The sequence below is a fragment of the Poecilia reticulata genome, chromosome 20 (genome assembly GCF_904066995.2).
Source record: "Poecilia reticulata chromosome 20, P_reticulata-male-v2, whole genome shotgun sequence".
NCBI classification, from domain to species: Eukaryota; Metazoa; Chordata; class Actinopteri; order Cyprinodontiformes; family Poeciliidae; genus Poecilia; species Poecilia reticulata.
The window spans coordinates 16,745,550-16,765,778 of NC_088849.1; the positions used below are offsets into that span (position 1 = coordinate 16,745,550).

At 39.9% G+C, this 20,229-nt stretch overlaps 2 long non-coding RNA genes across 5 annotated transcripts in view; one reads left to right on the forward strand and one right to left on the reverse strand.

Moving 5' to 3' along the window:
- Positions 1-19,794, reverse strand: part of LOC145549320 (uncharacterized) — a 41,203-nt gene extending 21,409 nt beyond the window's left edge. Inside the window, exons 1-2 of one of the 3 annotated variants that reach the window (XR_014085235.1) lie at positions 18,485-19,794; positions 14,117-14,368 (exon numbers count right to left, since the gene is read on the reverse strand). This is a non-coding gene — a long non-coding RNA (uncharacterized LOC145549320). Of the gene's footprint in view, positions 1-14,116; positions 14,855-17,754 lie in introns of those variants that run through there. The other 2 variants (XR_014085233.1, XR_014085234.1) reach the window with 2 other exon arrangements.
- The window catches only part of LOC145549321 (uncharacterized), a 58,005-nt gene that overhangs the window by 36,987 nt on the left and 789 nt on the right, over positions 1-20,229 (forward strand). The window contains exons 4-5 of one of the 2 annotated variants that reach the window (XR_014085241.1): positions 11,436-11,524; positions 11,619-11,715. The exons of the other annotated variant lie outside the window; for it this stretch is intronic. This is a non-coding gene — a long non-coding RNA (uncharacterized LOC145549321). Of the gene's footprint in view, positions 1-11,435; positions 11,525-11,618; positions 11,716-20,229 lie in introns of those variants that run through there. 2 annotated transcript variants of the gene reach the window in all.

Consider the following 20,229-nt stretch of genomic DNA (forward strand, 5'->3'; position numbering starts at 1 on the left):
ATGTACAGCTGTACTTGAATCGTGTGTAAACATATACACAAGAAACAGCGCCTCGCAGAAATTCAACATTTATCCCGCAACCTTTCCTGTGTTTTGTCACATTATAACCACAAACTCCATTGTGTCATGGTATGATAGAACAAGGCAAAGTGGAATATAATTGTGAACCAAGTGTGGCTTTTTGCACAGGCACATTTAGTGATAAATAAACACAACCATTTTTTGGCAATTATCTGTAAATAAGCCAAAGCTCAACAGGAAAAAAATGGAGAGAGTCTGTAAACAACAATTTTCAAGTCTTGTCACAAGTTCTTGATGTGGTCTGAACTCTAACGGAGCCATTCTGACACATGAATACTTTGATCTAAGTCATTAAATGACACCACTGACTGTATATTTAGGGTTATTCTGCTGGAAAGTGATCGTCCTTACACAGACAGCATGTAGCCAATCAGCCCAGCGTTTGAGTCACGTGACCCAAACACCTTCTTCCGTGCATGACTTTGGGTCGGTCAATCATTTCAAGTACCGATAGAATTGTTCTATCAAAACGGAAGTCAGGGGATCTGAATACTAAATCTAGCTGTAGGATTGTGACACATCACACCGCACACATGCACGCATTTACACACTTACATACCTATCTGTTCTCCATCTTACAGAGATTACAGGCGAGCCACATGCATAAACACAAGCATATGTCCATGAAGACACGCACACCTTCTCCGGTAATGAAATCCAAACCTCCATTTCATTCAAACAGATGAATAAGGCCTGCTGACTGATTTCAACTAGACACGGTGTTGGGGAAAGAGTGTGCATTCCCCCTATAAGTTTAAAAAGTGGAAAATGGTTCACAGATAATAAAACAATAAGAAGCTGTGGTTCTCGCTGAGCTCATAGCAGGAACCACAGGTTTTGCAGTGTGAGATGAGAGCTTAGGAGACTTGTAAGGTCATGTTAAATGTCTGCTCATAGTGGACTACACTCACGTTATTCTCCTGAAAAGGTTTTTTTTTTTTTTTTACCAGTATAATAAAGCAAACTTTCACTCTTGTTACACATTTTGACACCCAGTCGCCTCAGAATGCATGGCGGCGAAGCATCTGGAGCTTTACCACATCTGAAATCATTTACAACAATCCACAAAAGAACACTATGCCTACATCCTCTAAGTTAACGTCAGGGCAAAGACGACACATGGAGAACAACTCCCTCTCTCCTCCTCCTCCACCACCTTTTCCCATCCCTCCATCCTCCCGTCCCGTCCCTCCCGCTGGAGGAATTCCCAACCCTCTCTGCAGGTAGCCAGCCAGCCAAGACCAGCAGAACATGTGTTTTCCTGCCCTGTTTGGGTCAAAGCGGGGTCGTTCATTCATTCCCCGTGATATAGCGGCCCAACTCGCCTGCTTATGCGCTTTGTATCGCATGCCGGGGCCCTCACAACAGTTGATGAATTCCACTCATACAAGTATGGATAGATAGGAAGATGGAGGACATAAGCAGGATAGCAATGAAAGGACTCCAGCGAGAGAGTAAGAGACCCCCCTCTGCTGCCTGCAGACGCATCTCGTCTCAGCCAGTTTGCAACTCAATCAGAGACATGTGCAATGTTTGGAGAGGATTTGTATGTTATGCCGTTTTTTTTTTTTTTTTTTACCCACTTTTCAGATGTTCAAGCCGGGGATGGTTTTGAACTTTGACCACAAAGTTATGAATTTTCTTTTAAGGCTCAAAGGAACTTAAGGAAAACATTTCCAGGAGAAAGTACACAGGATATTCGACTTTCAAAAGCCAGTTCGTATTATACGGGGTTGTCGTGCTTTTAATCATGCTGTTTCCTCAAGTTGGTTTAGTTCAGTCTTTGGAACATCCATAATATTTCTTTAAGGAGCTCAAGACTACAAAAACACAACACGGTTAAACGATATTATGATACTTCAATTTATTTTGTTAACATGTAAGGCAAGGCTGTAGATAAATGTTTAAAAAATGACAAATTCCACTCTTTAATATGTTCAGTTAAAAATAGCTGATTTAAGCTAAATTCCTTTGTTTCCCCATTCTAAAATAAACAGAGTGAGCGATCTCAGTGGTTGACATCAAAGCCACTAAAGGAGCAGATTTTTAAAAAATGACATGACTTGGTTGTAGATTGCTTGATTTACTTTCTTTTTTTTCTTTTTCAAAGAAGATAGACCAAAAAAAATGCTTACACTGGTTTTCTTTCCTATTGAACATCTTCTTGGCTCACTGCTGCTGTGCTTAGATGTTTCATTTTTGGACAAAGTCATTGAGATGACATTTGTTGCGAATTTGGTGCATTATTAATGAACTAAATTGAATTTTAAAAAAAGTAGTCACTTGGGAAAATATCCTAATTATATAAATCGATTCTGCTTTCATCTGCAATCCCGATGAAAGAGTCTTTTTTTTTTCACTCTTCAAAGAAAAAAAATATATAATCCTTTGTGCAACATTAGCATACGGTTATGCATGCAAGCCCCTGTAACAACAGCTGTAGACAAGCTGAGATGGCTGCAGCACTAATGAGACATAAAATGAATAAACAACAATAATAACACTTAGGTATCGCAGCCTGTACTTAATGTTTATCAGGTGTCGTGGCGCCCATGACACAGTGCTGAGTAAGACTCGCAACAGGAGGCATCCCCTTGGCCCCGCAACCAGCATGTGGGCACCGACTGGAGCTGAAAAGGCGAGACAAGAGATTAAGGAGGCAAGGAGCTTTGTCTGTGCACCCTCTTTGCCTCAAACCCAAGCCTGCTCCTCCGCTACAACACACACGCACACGCGCACATACATCGTGGTCCCATTTTTTCTTATTACCGTAAGCACGGAGAGAAAGGGAAGAGTGGAATAGTACTTACTAATGGACCAAAAATGTACCTAACTCCCTTGCTTTTCACTTTCCAAAAGCGCTGAAGAACCATGCACTCACCAAATCTGTTCTCTGTCCCACTGTTAAGGACTACATTTAGTCAATCATACAGAGCCCTGTAAGGACGGGATTTCGGGACATTTTGCAAGACTGGATGAAATTCGAGTTAATGGGTAGAGAGTTGGTGGCTGAGTGAAGAAGCCAGGGAGAGTAGGTAGTTAAAGAGCAGAACAGTGCCTTAGGGGTACTCAGTGTATCCGGACTCACACTGGGAAAAGTGTATTTATCAACTTAATAGCAGGTGTCTGATTGAACATGACTATGATTACAGTAAGTTGTTCCTTCTCTTGGCTCCTCTTCTTCCTCATCACGCGGCCCCCCTTTCTCCGCTTCCTCCTGCTTTCAACCTCACCATCAGCCACCTTCTTTTAACAAACATTGTACAGCAGCTGCTATTGTCAACAGAAACTGATTTTTTTCCCCCCCAATGGCATATTACAAATTAAAGGCATGCTTATGTAAATGCAGAGTACAAGTAGTGTCAACAGCTTGAATCGGCAGTGCCGTATCAAACACGGTGGTTGTTTCCTAAATTTTCACGACAAAATTTTGCTAAGCTGTGTGAGCTAAAGTGAAGGGTTGCCATGCAACAGCAGCTTTGGCAGTATAAAATTATTAGAACTTTTTGAAACATTTTTAACAAGTCACCTTTAAAAAAAAAAGTTATACATGTAATTTAATAACAGACAATGAAGCAGAAAAAAAACTAACGTCCTTCAATATTTTGATTTTTCAGAAATCTCCAGTTTGACGCGTTTCTTCGCTGACCAGTCTTTTTCCTCTTTTATTGCCTTTTCCTGTTTAGATGTGTATCAAACAGTCGTTTAGGGATCGTATTGCCATTGCAAATTTGCATTTTCCAAACATTCTGTGGCGTGCCTTATTTACTTTAGTCCAAATACGTACAAATAAATCTGAAATAAATAGATGTCTTTGCTGATTTCTATAACGCGCGATGTTGCATTTTGCACAGACCTGAAGGAAAAGCTTGTGCGTGTGCTTTTCTGAGAGGGAAACATTTGAATAAACAAAACTGACTTGTGGAATAGGGGGAGAGGGAGCCATTTAGCTGATAAGGCAAGGAAGGCCCTTCAGGTGTCTCCTGCTCCACTGCTGTGTAAATGAGCTCCAATTAAACAGGCGGCCCCTTGCTCCGGGTCTCCCCGCAGCCCTCCCCAGACTCCTCCATCGCTAAAGCCTCCCCCAGCCCCTTGCTGCTCGCCGTAAGGCCCAGCCCACCCCACGGCTCCTGCAGCTGCTCGCTCACTCCCAGTCTCTGCTTCTAACTCACACTGCGTGACCCAAAGGCCTGCTCGACTTGTGTGTGTGTGTGTGTGTGCGTGCGTGCGTGTGTGTGTGTTAACAGTTGTCTATTGATGTGTTTGCTTGTCTTTGCATTTCTCTGTGTTTGGAAGCCCAGCAGCATTTCAGCCTGTTGTCATCTCCTGATAAGTGACAGAGCGATCCAAGTGTCGCATCTCTACGTCAAGTTGCTTTGTTCGCATTGCCGTTATTGCTCCGAAATTAAAAACTTTGTTGTTTAAACATGGAATAAAAATAAAAAAAGAAGACCTTTGTATGATAGGAATTGTTTCCTTATAACCCATGCACCCATATGTTATGATATCTAGATGCATTTTTTGGCCAATGACAGAATGTTAACAGTTTGCAAACATCATCTGATTCCTCAGAAGGCCTTTGACATGCAACAACAGGGGCCAGGGAGCAGCAGGCGTTTTGGCCAATTAGACAAGGTGGTGATTTAGGTGACCAGATTGGGAAAGTCACTGCTGGCTCCTGGCCAGGCCACTGGGTTGCAGCCCTCAGATGAGGAAACCATGCCACGAGTTCCTGGAGGACCAAACCATCAAGATTCAAGTTTTAAAAGTATTGCCGCAACATTCGGAGTAAAGTATGTTGGGGCAGCAATGACATTTTTTATGCTAAATTAATTTATCTAAGAATATTGCTGAAGCTATTCTTACATAAATCGGCAATGATACTTTTTTATGCGTTAAGGTGCATAAAAAAGAAGTTAGATCAGATTAATCTTAATTATTAGAACACAGATGAGCTGTAAATAAGATATTATGAGCTGTATCATTACCTATTATCATGAGCTTGTGGTTTAAACTTGACATGCTCCTGTATTAATGTTTAAGGCTTTTACTTTGAAGTAAGACAAGAAGTAGTTCTTGAGATTTATGTTGTGTAATTTTCCACTTTCGAACTGAGTGGCAACATTTCGGTCACTCCAGAGGAAAAAGGTAACTGGGTAAGCAACTAACTTCTAACAACACAATAATTATGGAGCTTCTTATTGGGTTTTAATTCAAGGGCTATTAAGATCAGACTGAATATGAGCTTTTTTTCTATTTTTAGCTCGAAATCTAAAAAAAAAACAACCTAAACTGGATCACTTGATAGTTTGGAAAGGTTCTCTTTTAAAAAAAAATATTTCAAGATTCATAAAACTTTTCTATTTCTGATAGACACTGGGCCCATTAAAACTACAGTGTGGGTGTCAAAACTTTTAAGCGTATACTAATTCAAAGCAAGCATTTTGACAGCCAGACAAGCTTCCTCAAAATCCAAATGTTAGCAGACAAGCCAACCTTAGCTAATTATTTCTGTACCACATTCTGAAAATGTACAATTATGTTTTTGTACGGGGCAATAAAAGGATTAAGTGTTAAAGTTTAAATGCATCAATACTATTCTCCTGTCTTGTGGGGTTGAAAATTCTGTCTGCATAGGATCTAAAATTGCCTCTGTTTATGTCAGAGCCGCTAGTCAATCTGCTTCCCAGGTCGGTCCCACTTACCGTAAGAGAAAGAAACAATTACCTGCTCTCCTCAAGGTATATAGGCCCTGTCAGTGGTGCCTCGTGCATAATACATACCTGACATTCTTCAAACGTTACCTGCCACATGTAACCAGTCTAACAGTAAAAGGTATTTGTCTGCACCCCTGCTGCTCCAAATGCTAGATATTTAAAATTAATGGCAGAGATTAAGATACCTTAAAACCCACAAATGGTATATTTAAATATTAAGTCACATGTAATTAAGCAGGAAGAAATATTCATTCCTGTTGTTAGGGCAATTATAACAATTTCCATCAAGGGATTTCTCAGCTTGGCTTTTGTTCTGAGCGATAGTTATTAACATTGCGTCTAATTGAAGTCATTTTCCCAGACTTGGGTTATTTCTCATCCCTGGCCTCAGAAAAAGAGGAAGCTGGACAGAGCGCCAGCAGCAGGTGGCAGTGGAGGTTTTAACTATTTGATTTTCTCCTCCCTGGTTTCTTCCTGTGAGCATATTTGACTGTGCATGGGGGGGTCATCCGCAGGTGCCTGTGCTGGTCAGTTTTCCCAGAGGGAGAGGTGAATCAGTGGACAGTCGGAGATGAGGACACAGTGGGGGAACGCCACTGGGGTTAGCAGCCATTTCCTTACATCACTTAGGAAAAAGAAAGGAATTAATTGTGTGATGTCCACCTTGTTGGGTGGTAGCCGCTCGCTAAAAAAATCACAATGTTGTGTTTTCCTCTTAATCAGACGAGCCTATTAAAATGACAGTGGGAGTCAATCTTTTAAAGTGAGTTCAAAATTAGTAATTTTATGGATAACTTTATGATGTCTCTAACTTTTACCTCAACAAGAACATTCGGTAGCTTAATTTAACATCAAACATATTTTAGAAGGATATAAATTCTTTGATTTAACTTGAAAGTAGTCTGTATTTTTATTTTTACTGTTTTTGGCTCTAACAGCCCTTTATTTGAAAGTGCTCAGACATAAAAGTAGAGTATTCAGAGAGAGAAGACATGCAGCAAAGGGCATCAGGCCAGGAATTGAACCTGCGACAGCCGCATTTAGGACCAAGGCCTCCTTATGTGGGTTGTGCTTAAACCCTGCGCCACAGCACCCCAAAAGTAGTCAATATTTTAACTAATTTGGTATTACGTTGCTGATGAATTTCAGAAAATATTGTTGAACTTCCTGTGAGGAAGTAGAAATTTGAGTATCCCCTCTCTGGACCATGTGAGGGAGAATGGATGGGGAGGATAGACACAATTTGAAAAAAGGATCAGTTTATCAGCATGACAGTATTTTCCAGGTTCTTACTTTGATGCCATTAAAACCTCTGAGGTGCTTTGAAAAGAATCCAACTGTCTGAACACTAATGAAATCACTGTTCTAGAACACTGATCAGTGTGGACAGTTTTTTTTTTAATCCCTTTTATCTGAGACACTTGTTGGCATCAATATGTGATTTATTTAGGGGAGGAAAACCAGAATGTTTTGTCTTTATGGACATTGTTTACCTCAAGCAAATTGCTCCAACATTTAATGTATGGTGCTCTGATTTTGACACAAAGCAGTGTTCTGTTTGGGAAAGGGTTTGTCTTTATGCTATAAAAATACTTTTGCTATTTTAAGACGGTTTATGTTATATTTTGAACCTGCCAACATATTGACTTATGTATTCATTATTGGTGTCAAAAAGCAAGGCTCCACTCGGAGTTCCAACGGCGGAGCGTTCCAACAGGCCTGGTAAGTCGGAGCACAGATTATGAAAATTGTCACATAAACACTTCGCGATCAAGGAGATGATAGAGTAGTTTATTTCCATAGTTACCATAGTGACCACGGTAACTACGGAGGAGCTGCTGAGATCCACAGGTGAGATGGGAGAATCTAGACAAAACACATTTTAAGTCTGGCATTCCTCAACTCAAATTTTTGGAAGAGTAGTAAAAAGAAAGAAGTCATAAAAATACCATATGCAACTTATTATGACTGTGGTACCGTTTGCCACATGCCATGTGGGGAACAATGTGCAGATGCACTTGTCAGAATAGTCCAAAGTTGAATTTTTTTGGCCTACATGCAAAATGTATTTGACAGATAATACTCACTCACTGTACATACAATCTCCATGGTGACACGTGGTGATGGCTGCATGATGCTGTAGGGATCATGTTGTTTCTTAGGGACCAAGAAATTAATTCGAAGTTGAAGGAATAATGGCCAAAAGTTGAGACTGTTGTTGTGCAATGCTGACAGGAACACAGGCTAAACGACAAGTTGTTGTAATTGCATGTAAATGCTTTTGAGCCTTGTACTGAGTGAGAAGGACTGAATACAAAAGCTTACCATACATTTTAGTTTACTTTTTGTAAAGCATGTTGAAAGCATTCTGCCTTTTTGTCATTGTGTCATCAATTACTCTGTGTTGGTCTGACGTAACTGTGATAAAATGCCATTAAAATTAGTTTTAGTTTGAGGCTGTCGTGAAGTTGTGACAAAATTTAAACTTCAAGTTTAAGGGCTATAAGGCCTTTGCGATGCACTGGGTAGCTGTGACTACCCACAGCATTATCAATTCCATTTTTGGGAGAAAACTTTAGGAACATTAAGATGCACAAAGCCAAGATATGTTCTATTTTTAAAATTCTGGTAGTTCAAGAATGTTTTGCATTGGCATAGACTTTGACTGGACATCCCCACATAACAGCAGCAGCAAAATGACTCAATTCCTAGTATGTGTGCGAGTTTTAAAGTCAACATAATATTAAAATCAACATCTCTGACAATCGCATGGAAGGTTGCAAGAGTGTACTTAAGAACTGTCTGGGATTGCATGAAGAGTACAGCAGCCTTCCTTGTCATTGAACTAAGTCAGTGGTTTCTGAAAGCTCTTAGAACAAACTAGATGAGTAAGCACTAAAACATTCATGTACCTGTACCTCCGGTAATTTCCAAATCCAATTTACAACTTCAGACGTGAGTATGTACCTGGTCCACTGTTGTCCACTTCACATTATTCTGGAAGTTTTTGATTTTTATTTTTTTTTACAAATGTTCTTAAGCACATTTTATAATATATATGGTTCACTTATTCATGGTGGGCTATGTTTACATTAGAAAATGTTTACTAGCTCCTAAATGGGGTATTAATAACTGCCTATGCTGAAAATAGATCTTTGTATTGCTGAGGTGGACAACTAATAGAGGACAAGGCAGCAAGACTAAGTACGGTTGACATTGTCAGTCAAACTGATGAAGTGGTATATTGAATTTCTGTTTTGGATGACAAGTTCACAACTGCTGTTTGTCATTTATCAGGATTGTCATTCATAACTCCCAAGTTATTTAACTAATCATTTGTCAAAACCCAGCCAAACTATCTAAAGGCTGCAGCACAGAAAGAGGTCCAAGTTATCTTGATACCTTCATTAGCTGGTGTCCGTGCCAGATAGTGAAACTCTATTTCCAAACGTGTCTCGGTGTAAGTAATATGCCTGCACACTGCTATGAGTGACACGGGTCTCTCTTCGGCAGCGCGTGACCCGTTTTAAAGATCAACGCCATCCCATGAGCGTGTACGCAGCAGTTGTCCTCACACTGAATGTTATTACAGAGAGAAGGAAGGTCAGACTGCTGCCTTGATGATACATGGGAAGCACTTTCAGATTAAAGAAAAAAAAAAAGTCTTCCCTTTTTTTCTGTCGTGTCGCATATTGACCTTGGCATTTTTGACAATAGCATCCATCACACGAGTAAAACCGTTCCAACAGGCAACGCTGGTCCTCCGAGCAGCCAAGTGAATCAGATTAAGGAATAACACCAGTAGATGGATGCTTGACGTCAAAGAAACAGAGGGATCAGTCTTCCCATTCCGTATGCATTCCACTTCCTCTGCTAACCCCCCACATACCCGCAGCCTGGCTGGATTATGTTTCTCCAATTTTGACACTAATGATTAACGGCTGTGAGATTACAGCATTTTTTTTTTAATCGATCCGCCAGCACCGAAGGGGTGATTAATATAGACGAGCATTGAGAGGTTGTCAATTTAATCATCTGTTGACCACATGGTCAATCAGTTTAGAAAATGATGGTGCTTTGTCTCCATGATGACAATTACTCATGTAATTTCAGCACGATTTGTACTCTTGGGGATTTTTATTTTTTTTTACTGTAATTTAAAAAATATATAAATATAATACATATAATGAACTTTAAATATTCCTCATGCATCAGTATGGGCTTGCAGATATATTGATAGCTATTAGTACTAATGAAATACACATTCACCCCTTTGATATTTCTGCGGATGATTTTGCAAGAAATTTCTATATCTAAAAAAAACCCTGACAGAAGCAATATCAAGATAAAAAAGAATTATTTATTAAATAAAGCCACTTAGCTTGAAGTTAAAAATACGTATACATTTTAATATAAGTACTATAAAATGTGTTCAATTAAATAAAAAAAAAGGCATTAGAATAAATATATGTTTTCTTTTTTAAAATCAGCAGAGAATAATTTAAGCTTCATGAAAAAATACAGGGCTTAACTCTCTGCTCTAATGTAGAAAAATGCTAAAATGTACAAGTTGCATTAAATAACTACCTCCTATTAAAAAATAAGATGATTAAATTGTTTAAATAAACCTAACAAACTGTTAGGAAATTGCCTTTTTTTTTTTCCTGAGTAGCTGTAGGAAGGCTACGATCTCCTCGACTGCTGGGATTTCCTGGCTTTTGTGGTGAAGTACAGGCAGCACAAAAGCCAAAGCTTTATACAGAGCCAACATGGAAAAAGACATTAACTCTGCACGCGTGGATGTGTGTGTGCATGTTTCAGAGAAGGGCTGCACTGCAGCACTCAGCTGGGAGCATCCAGTCACTGACCCCTGTCTTCCCAACTGTGTGGAGAAAACTCTTCAGCGTGCATATATGTGTGTGTGTGCGCGTGTGCCTGCGTGAGTATGAAAGAGGAAGAGGAGTGTATGTCTGCAGGACAGAAAGTCAGTGAGACAGAAGTACAGCACAAAGAACAGAGGAGCATTGTGCACCTCAGGCCCTGTCGTCCACATGCTGTCTGTACACAGCCCGAGGAGAAGTCCTGAACCGCACCGGCCTTTGCTCTTTGCACTGACACTGACTCACGCAGGGCAACATGGCGGGCCTCGCTGTGTTTTTTCTGGTCTGACCGGGTTCCTCGGACTCCTGAAACTGTAAATACTCAAACTGTCGGAGCCGTTTCTAATTGAACCGTTTTCCTTTTTCAAATTCGGCAGGGCCTTTCATTCAAAACTGAATTCTGTAAATATTGCCTGTGTGCCTAAACTTCAAAATGTATGATTATAAGAATAAGTGCAATGTGTGAAACGTAAATAAAAAGTACGTATAAGTTGCAATTTTCACAAAAAACTCCAGAAAAAACAATCACTTTTAAGAAAAGTCCAGCTGCTGACAATTTTGATGGAATAAAAATCTGAATCTAAAAATGTAAATGACAATGAAATTTACAAAATACCCAATAATGGTAAAACAAAATTTTGCACAATCAACAATCCACAAAAAATAACAGAAAAGTAGCGTTTGCGAAGCCATTTCTTTCCCGTCTGCTGCTGCAACCAAATTTGAAAATAAAAGCCTCTCTGATTTTCCCCTTTAGTGGTCTTAGTGTGATGGGTGTTTTCTACAATCAAGTTTTACTGTGTGCCAGCAGGACCCTGTGTCCACGGGGACTCTCTGGAGAAAGAGGTGAGCACCAAGTGCTGTGTTTCCCCACTCATGCTATCACCACCACACCGTCATGGCTTTCTGTCCCACGTTACTTTCCGTCCGGCCTCCCCAGATGCTGCAAAACAACAGGATGGCACCACAACAGCTGCATGATCTGCAGCTCTGTCCACTTAAAGCTCGTTTCAAACAATTCACTGAAGCTTTTATTCATGCTGATATGACTACTACGAAAGAAAAAGACTGACCTTTCTAGCGACTTACAAACTACCCTAAAATGAAGACAATACTTTCATTGTTTCTTCTTTTTGAAGAGCGGGGATACTGGGTAGCAATGCAGGGCTGCAATGCGCCGAGCAACATCAAACATGGAACAGGAGCACCCTCTACTTATCGAAAGTCAAAATGCAGGATTTCGCCGCGTTCCCAAAATCCTCCCTGTTCCTACGGCTGCAACTGTCCGAGAGCCAAAGGCCGCGGTACCGCTTTCCACAATTTTAACAGAAACCATGAGAAAGGAAACAGCTTTAAAGGCTTCATCAACTGTGACCAACCGCCGTCAGCGGTAACCCGTGTTATACAGGCCGCAGTTATGACACCCTCAAAGGGCTGCCCCTGGGGAGGCGGGCGACAGGGAGGGGTTACAAGCGGGGAACGGGGCCTCAGAAGTTTCCCACCTTCCCTTGAACCACAGCCGCACACCCTCGGCAGGAGGCGGACAGGGCCAGCTTTGAAAAATAACACCTTTGTGATCCCCTGTCTTTGGGGATGGACCGTGGCCTGCAGATGGCTCTGGATACTCTCTGTGTGGATGGATGAAAAGGAGAGAAAAGAGCAGGATGAGGAGGAAAAACCAAACTGAAAACTCTAATATTAGGATTTTTTTCTTTTTGTTTTTGTTTTGTTTTGTTTTGTTTTGTTTTCAGGGATTTGCATTCAAAACCATACTAATTATTTGCATCTACCTAAGAAATTTTGATTGACCTTTGCACATAGATGCAAAAAATCTGTCAATACAAGGTTGACATAATGGCAGCCTAATAGCTGCATAAATAGCTTGAAAATGTATTGATGCCCTTTAAATATTTTCATATTTTACCATGTCTATTAAAAAAAAGAACAAAACAAAGTCATAGATAATTATTAAGCCTACGAAAAATGATGCATGGTTTGAGCATTTTTTTTTTACAGATAAAGATTGTGAAAGTGATGGAAAAAATTTTTCAGCCCCCTTTACTATTATCACCAAGTACAATTCAGTTCCACCAATTGCTTTCAGAAGTCACCTAGTTAGCAAAGAGAGTCTAGTAAAGACTAGACTCTCTTTCCCATTTCAAAGTCTAGGAATATTGTTCTCTTATTCAATATTGTAAGAAAACAATTTCATATGAACCACAAAATGGAAACCCAGGTCTACAGCAGATATGTAATTAATAAAATTGTGAAGTGGTTTAAAGCAGTGTTAGATTATAAAATCGTAAGCTTTCAATATTTTCCAGAGTGCCTGTTAATTCCTCATCTCAAATTGGAAATAGTATGATAAAACTCCAAACTTACCAAGACATGTACATCAACTAAAACTGACCGACTGGATTGGGAAAGGTAAACATTTATAAGAGAAGCAGGCAACATCTCCACAGAAACTCAGGAAGAATTTAAGAGACCCGCTGCTCAGATGAAGGAATCTGTTGACAGGACAACAATTAAATACGTTTTCTAAAAGAAACTGACCAGGTAAGAGACACAGCAGAGACACAGCAGACATGTGGAAGAAGGTGAACTGGTTAAATGAAATGTAAACTTTCTTTTTAACAAAAAAGCATCTGCTGTATTCTTCCTCAAAGACAGAAGCTAGTCAGGTACTATGTGAAGGTTGATAAAACTTAAGACTTGAGACTGTGGTGACGGTTCACCTTCCAGTTTGGCAACAACCTCCAAGCTCCATTGTAATGATTTAGATCAGAAAATATTCATGTGTTGACTTGTTTTGCTATTGGCCGTGCAAAGCATGTCTCTAGATGTGCACAGCTGGTGGAAACATCTCCCAAAAGACTGATACTGAAATGAAAAGTATGGAATTGAGGGACTAAATACACTTTTTAGATTATTTGTAAAACAAAATAAATTTAAAAAAAAGCATAAGAATTACTATTATCTGACTACCATGCGTCAGTTTTCTCCCAGTTAATTATACCTCTGTCTTGGTCTATTTCATGAGATCTCAACAAAATGCCTCATAGTTTCTGGTTTTCATTTTACAAAATGTGACAAGTTTAATAAGTATGAATACTTTGCAAGCCACTGTAAATAAAGTCAAACAGAAAGACAGACATTCAAAATACACTTCCAAGTTATGCAGTGGAAGGTGAACTTCTGTTGACCCAAACGTCCTGACAGTATTGAATTGAAAACATCAAACTAATTTCTTACCCTAAATTTTGGATTGAACTTTAGTTGTCCCACTATAACATTTCTTTTTTTTAAATAAAGTAGATTTTTTTTTTATCTTTTTGCCACAGCATGATTTTCCACTCTTTCAAGACAGAAAATGTTTTCATCCAGACACTTTTTCTGTTTCCACACATTTGAACTTCAAAATGCATTGGTTCTCACCTACAAGAAGTGAAGTTACAGCTTTCAAACACAAGCATGCTGCTTGCAAAGTCAGCACGGGTGTAGGTCTGGAAGAAGACAGCGTCTTGCGGAGGGCTTGTGTTGCCTCCAAACAGCTGTGGTTGCCTCCTTTGTGTTATTTGGAGGGCCTGTTGCCCCCTTCCCTATTCACGGCTTTCAAACCAGTCTCACTCACTTCTCACTCCCTGGGTTCCTCCTCACAGGTCATAAATTAAGCCGAGGGAGGGGAGGCTAGAGATCAGAAGGGGAGAAGAGGGGAAAAAAGATCAGTCAGGGCCTTATTTCAGTTACACAGTTAAACATATGAAAGAATACTGTTTCCAAGAGTTTCCCTGAGCAACTTGTGAGAGACATTTGTAGATTGGTAATTTAGCCGGAGCGATTGGGCTCATCTCGTTGCTGTTGACAATATATGTTATTTTAATGACCTCAATTCGTGGCTAAGAGCTTCTGTGATGCTGTGCATATGTTGGTGCGCAAGAAGAAGGGTGGGTTGTGGAGTCGCAATATGGTTATGGTGACAACCAAACAGCCTCTCCTGTCAAAACAAAGCCTGCTTGGGGTGAATTAAAGCCAGTAGCAGCACAGTTCCAACCTTTTTGTTGCCATGGACTTGAGCTCAGATGGACCAAATCCTTATTTTCGCTTCCTATTTTTTGGGGCTAAAGAAGCATAATAGACACATTGTATTCAGTAAGGTTGGCAGAACATACTGTGACAATGACTTAATGACATGAATAGGAGAAATATTGCACAGTTCAGCGGCTCACTTCACGTGCCATTATCCCCTTTTGTGATACGGAGAGATCAAAATTATGAAATATCATGCGGCACATGTGGGATCTATTCAGCGATGTCACAAAAAACTCCCATTGCAAAAAAAAAAAAAAAAAAAAAACGGAAAAAAGAGAAAAGCGTTAAATGGCTTTGCATGGCTGTGTACGCAACCATATGGACACCTCCACATCTCCTCATTTCATACATGTTTCTTTTGACATCAATAATGCCTTGGTATCCAGTGGCGTCTGGAACGCATCCAAAACAATTATAAAGTTGCCTTGGAAACTGAGGTCCTGTGCCAGGGCGAGGCATACTGTCTGCGCTCAGATAACCACATGGAAAGTCAGAGCAAACAAAGCACTTGACAGGGGTGCAGAAATGAGAGAAATGAAGAGACAGAGGGAGGCGAGGGATGGGCAGAGGTGGAGAGACAAAGATGGAACAAAAGCCGGGGTTTTTTGGAAAGGAATAAAATTATTATTATTATTAATTGGAATATTTTTAAACTAGGGTGTGAATACTTCAAGAAAACGTCTGCCAGTTACCAAAATTCCATAAGAAAAAAAAAAATATGTCTACACTGAAGATCAAAATCGTTTCAAGGTTAAGCTGCACCTTCAGTGACACTCAATTGTCCATGTACAACATAGGGGCTAGATGCACTGTAACCTTATATGCTAACCTAATGAACAAGAGGATGAAAGTGGTGTAATGGGGGTATTTTTACATTCATCTTTAGGCTCCTCATTATGCGGCCAATCTGACAACCTCGTTAGGAGTGCACGAAAGATTACCCAAGCGTATAAAGAGCAGTACCTTTACACAAAAAAAAAAAATAAGAGCAGAGAAGAAGAAAAGGAATCTTAGAATAGGTAGGAATGTCAAGCGCAAAGCCTCTATGATTGGTACACACATGCATATTATCCAAAGGCTTCACCCCAGTGGGAGTAAGTGGGCTGTGGGAGTCAGTAAGTCAATCTGAAAGGCTTTCAAAGACCCCTGACTGTCCAGTCTGTTTATTCAGATGAGAGCGACTATTTCACAGTCACTGCATCACTTTGTTTTGATCACACTGATGAAGAACATGTGTTTTGCTTCTTTGTGAGCAGTTGGTATGATAAAGAAACATGTCCGTTTGGGTCCCAATGCATTAAACATTTTTATTTCACAGTTTTAAAACACCAAAGTTGTCTATTGCTTTACCAACACAAGGTCACTATAAGCGATGGCCATAAAACCAATCAATTAAAACGCATTTTTAGGCATTTGCACCTGAAGTGTCAGCAGATCTGCGTGCGAGTCATCATTTGTTCTCATTAGCGTTACTTGAAAAAAAAATCAGTAGCCAGCCCTTGAGAAAATCAGGTAATTTGTATTCGCAAATAAGGATACTCGACCTAACAACGGCACACAATTTATTAAGCGGCAGCAAGTGCATTTGTGTGCATCTGTGTGCGCCGAGTAGGGTTGAGTGCAGCCCTTTGCAACTAAAGGGGTAACTCCGCCGTTTGGCCAACGTTACCCTGTGATTCTAGCTCAACACTGCACTCTAGTGGATGCAAAGTGTCATAGTGCAAATTTAGAGTTTTTTTATTGTGTTTGTGCTTTGGTATTATTTGGAAGAAAAAATAAGGTTTGTGCAAAATATTCTATTATTCAGCTCTCCTACTCTAGGACTCTAGGACAATCTAACAACTTTCTTAATTTATGCTTTCAATAATTAATATGCAACATCGCAAGCTTGAAATTTATTCTCAGTCCACTTTACAAGCTAAGAACATATTAGCTTTAAATGCAATACCATACAATACAGTGATATTGCACTTAAAGAACATTTGCAAATGCAATGCCACTGTGGAAAACTGATGACAATTTTGATTATGATCACCTATATTTTCCAAATGCTTCTGTTTTTTTTTTTTGCGAACTGTAGCATCTCATCATCCACAACAAATGCACATCAGGTGTGAGCAATAAAGGTTGTTAGAATCCTTTCAGCTGGCCAAATATTTCATCAACATGCAGTGCATGAGTGCTTAAAACTGTGAATAATGTAGCCAACCAAGTATTACATCCAAACAGTATTTTGGGACATAGAATATGGTTGATATGTATTACAGGTCCCAAGTACCAGGACAGCGAAAACAGTGATGTGCACAATCTGAAGAATAATAAAGTAAGATTCAGTAATGATGACCGAACGACTGGTTTTCAGATTGCGTCTGTTTCATTTGTTAACCAACAACCTTTTTACAGTGTACAATATTAATAATTTACATTACCTTTGTTTTATAAGACTAATTTACTTTTCTGAATACTAACAAGTAACATCATACATGACCCATTTCGCGTTACAATCCCATCACTGAGAACAACCACGATATAGTGTATTAAACAGGATAAAGCAACTGTTTTTAGTAGAGATGTGCCGATCAGGTTTTTTCCTGCCGATACCGATTCTGATCACCCATGAGGGCCAATCACCGATACCGATCACCGATACCGATCACATAATTATTATTTTTTTAATCAAAAGCACTACCGGTTACATGTGGAAAAAGGAACCATGAATTCACCTTAATTTAGACAAAAATTACTTTTTAATAACTTTTCCCAAGAAAAAAACAGGCATTGTGCAAATTGTACTGCTATCGGTAATACTATCTTTAACAGACTGAAAACATATGAAGGCTCTGAAGAGGCTAAATAATGCAAAGAGCCAAAATAAAACCTCTCAACATTGCCAAAAAATTCTAGTATAAAACTTAACATTCAAAGGCAAATACAGGATCCATTACAATAAACAATCCTGAGTTACTGAGTGAAAACTGCTTTACCTGCTGTCTGATCCTCCATGTCTTTTTTACTGCTGTGAGCCTCGATGTAGCCAAACTCCATCAAGTATGGCATTGTTTTTATGCCATATTAGATTCGTCGTGTTGATGCATTTTGACGTACTTCACCCCACGTGCTTCAATTTTCTGCCGCAACAGGCAAACTTCCCCATTCACTCAGTGCGTTATAGTTCCACATCGCATAGGATTTGTTGCTGCGCATTTGCGCAGTGTGAAGGAAAGAGGAGCCTAGCTGCATAGGCAGGCTGCGAAATGAGATGCAGGTGATCGGTTTGTGTGATCGGCAACAAGAGACCGTGATCGGCGATCACCGATGATACACATTTCCACGGAAATCGGCCGATTATGATCGGTGGCCGATCGATCGGCACACCTCTAGTTTTTAGTTTTACTGCATTTAGATGCATATTAGCTGGCATGGATATCAAAACGCACACTGATTTTAACTTAATGATCAAAAACAGAATAACATGACTTGCAAAAAATACTAAATTTAACATGGCATTGTTTCAACTTCTGAATTCCCACACTTCATGAACAAAGATTAGTTTCTCTACCTTTAACTTTGGCTGGGCTCACTTTACTCATGATCTGAACTAGTTTATGAGTCAACAAGCAACATGCACTGAATATTATTCAAACAAACCTAGAAAAACAGAACTCCTAAAAACAGGAGTAAGGACTTCTAATTACCTAACCCCGCGGGACTTACCCAGCACGGGTTGGCATCCTGCCAGTCCTAACGTCTGCTGATAAAACTTACGACTACCAGCAGAACGGTGCACAGGAACCTCAACACAGTGTTATTTCCTGATAAAAAATAAGAGGTAAACATCGTACAGAGTAGTTTTGATGTGTTTTCACTGTGTACTAACATGAAGAATAATGAAATAAATTTCAACAATCACAACTGAAATACTACTTTTAGCATTCGCATTTGCGTCTGAGCTATGCGTCTGAGGCTAACAGGAAGTCCGCCCCAAAACCAACCCGGAAGCAACGTCCCCTAAACAAAGGTTCCGTTTCACCACTACTGCTCCCATCTCAACCTCAGGAAAACACTATCACTGCAGACAGAATACCATGTCAAAAAGCAAACAAAATCTAATTTATTTAGAAAAAAAAGATAGAATACAATGTACATGAAAATATTTCAAAAATTCTAAAACCAAAATAATGTGGTGACATTTTTAAGAGACATTTTAAGTCCACCATGCATGATGTCATTATTGTGCAGCTATTATGAATCATCTGGAAACCCTCAGGTCATCAGAGACATCTCCACCAAAAGTTGACTAGAGCTAAACTTTATTATTCCCTCTATTATTGAAATGTTGTTTATTTATTTAAATTTTAGTCTGATCATATTCTGCACAGTTGTTTGTTTACTGTAGTCAAACTTATTTGATTTTCTGGAGTTAGGATTTTTTGGTATGTATTTTCTTGTATTTATGTTGGTCTTTGGGACCCCAGAATTGACTGATGAGTACCGGCAGTCCAAATGGAATGCGGCTCTGGGCGCTGAGGCAAAAACTGAGGCGTAGGAGGAGTTCGGAGAGACCATGGAGAACAACTTCCATACAATTTTGAGGCGTGTGTGGTCCACCATCCGGTGTCTCAGGCGGCAGAAGTGGTGTGTCACCAACACCGTTTATGGTGGGGATAGTATGCTGCTGATATTGACTCAGGACTATGTAGATCGGTGGGTAGAATACTTCGAAGACCTCCTCATTCATACTGTCATTTCCAGTGAGAAATTATAATGGATGGACGTTGGGTCTAGATGTGATCCTCCTATTCATAAAGGGGGATCACATTCCCAAGCCACCCTGGTAAGGTCTATTCAGGGGTTCTGGAGAGGAGGGTCAAATCTTCGATTCAGGAAGATCAATGTGGTTTTTATTCTGTTTGTGGAAAACTGGCCCACCTCTACACCCTCAGCAGAGCGCTGGGTGGTGAATGGAGTTTGCTCACGCATTTTGTATTGCCTTGTTGCAAAAAATGTGTATAAATAAAATGACCTTTACCTCTACCAGCCAGCATACGTTTTGTGGACCTTGAGAAGACATTCAGTCATGTCCCTTGGGGAATCCTGTGGTGGGTACTCTGGGAATGTGGGGTACCAGGCTCTTTCATATGGACTTTCAGTATCAGAGCTAGGTCTGCGTTACCAGCAGCAAGCCAGATTCGTTTACAGTAAGAGTTGGTCTCCGCCAAGGTTTCCCTTTGCCACCAATTTGGTTCATAACCTTTATGGACAGAATTTCTAGGAAAGGTCAAGGTGTAACCTTGTGATCGTGTCTCTGCTTTTGGCAGCTTATGCAATCCTATCGCCGTCATCAGGTTGTGATGAACTTCGAAATTTGGAGTAAGCAATGGAACACTCAGATATGGCAAAAAGGCCTAATGTCAAATGTTTATCCCACCAACCAGAAATTTGCTTCTAAATGTTTCACT